Below are 1712 nucleotides of genomic sequence, written 5' to 3'. Positions count from 1 at the left end.
CATCTAACTCAAGACAATAGTGATGATACAAACATAAACATACTTCCTAATAATTTGAAGACTATCAGGTGATTAATTGTCTCCAATGATGTAGTAGGAGCTTTGCAAAGTCGTCAAACTTGGTGGCAGACATTTAGGAAGATACTCAATTATATCCTTTGGTAAATGCCGGTAAGACATTGTTTATGAATAATACATTTAATAGCCCTTACCAAGGTTCCTAGTAAGTAGTTCTTAGACCTGTATGACATGAAGAGCTACAGGAAAGAGTGCCACGGTGTAAGAGTAAGTTATGACCCATCCATGGGCCAAGGCAATACATGAAAGCCCAAAGTTGAAGCCATTCCATTTTGCTGCTGCTTAATGGTTCTAGCAAAGGGAGACCCAACATAAATGTTCTCAGCAAGGTTTTAAAATTATGTGTAGTTTTCTATCACCCCTCTGATCTCTGTCACAATGTTTATGGGACAAATCATTACTATTTGTGTATGAGATTTGGAGTAAGTTTAGGCAGTCCCTGAGTTATGAATGATGATTATATATAACCCATACTTACAAACCAACCCCCCTGTAAAGCCTGTTATATTAAAAATTCAAAGGACATACGATGGTTCATAATAATAAAGGACAGTACTTTGTGATTTGCATCAAAACATTATTATCATTATTATTATTACTGTTTATGTTAAAGATGTTTTAGTGTACCTAGAAGTATTTCTTTAATGTTTTTTATGCATAGAAAAGTACACTCTATACTATATACTAAGATAAACATTAGATACCAACTAACTGTTCCAATTTATGTGCAAATTCAATTTAAAAGACAGATTTATTACTGGAGCTTGTTAGTAATCTGAGGACTGCCTGTAATTTTAGTGTCATTAAGTAGTCCTGCTTTCTTTGTTTCATTTGGTTTTTCATTTTTTATTTTGGTGTCTGATCATATTCATCATATTTACATGAGGCAGCCTCAGATTTTTCCAGTTCACAAAAGGTAGTCAAACTGTTTTGAAATAACAAACAAAATTTGTTTTAGGAAGAGCTCACATAACCTTACACTTTTTGTGAATGGTTTGGTAATTAAATAGAATGTTGTTACTCAAAATGTGATCTTTGGACCATCAACAGGAGACTTCGAAATGGAGAATATTGCACTCACTCCTGCCCCACCACCACAGAGCCATAATCTACATTTTAGTAAGATCCATTGTTATATATATTATTTGAAAGCAAAGAAGGATCAGAGGTTAGAAAGAAGAAGGGGAATGTGGTAGTTCCCTGGTATTTAAAGCTATTTTAATTGTTATTAAAATTTATAGTGTTAGAAAATTAAAATTGCTGTAAAAATATTGTTAATAAAACTTGTAATTTTATTGTTATTGTCCTCAGACACAACTACAAAGATTACACCAGGGAGTCTCAACTGCACTTCAGAATTCAGGCAGCTCTCCACCTCTGGAAACAGCTTTCCTAAGATTGATCACATTTGAAGGATGGAGTTTTTCCTGCATCTGGTACTGGCATCTGCTTTAGATTAGACCTTGTATTAAAGTATAAAAGTGATCTTGTAAATGAGAGACAAGAAACTAATTTTATTGTCAATATTTTCTATCATCTCTGTGGCTTCTTGACTATCTACATAAATGTTTGCTTTTTTCCCTAAGAAATGATGTTCAATACTATCTAGAAAATTCTTATATTTTTCCTCTTCA

General features: G+C 33.1%; 1 pseudogene; it reads left to right on the top strand.

The window, feature by feature from the left end:
- Window positions 1-1474, top strand: part of LOC103210305 — an 85619-nt pseudogene extending 84145 nt beyond the window's left edge.
- The last annotated feature ends 238 nt before the right edge of the window (window positions 1475-1712 follow it).

The sequence above is a fragment of the Orycteropus afer genome, unplaced genomic scaffold (genome assembly GCF_000298275.1).
Source record: "Orycteropus afer afer isolate SDZICR_OR568_19922 unplaced genomic scaffold, OryAfe1.0 scaffold00584, whole genome shotgun sequence".
Lineage (NCBI taxonomy): Eukaryota > Metazoa > Chordata > Mammalia > Tubulidentata > Orycteropodidae > Orycteropus > Orycteropus afer.
Note: the sequence above shows the minus strand (reverse complement) of the source record. Positions and strands in the feature narration are given on the sequence as shown.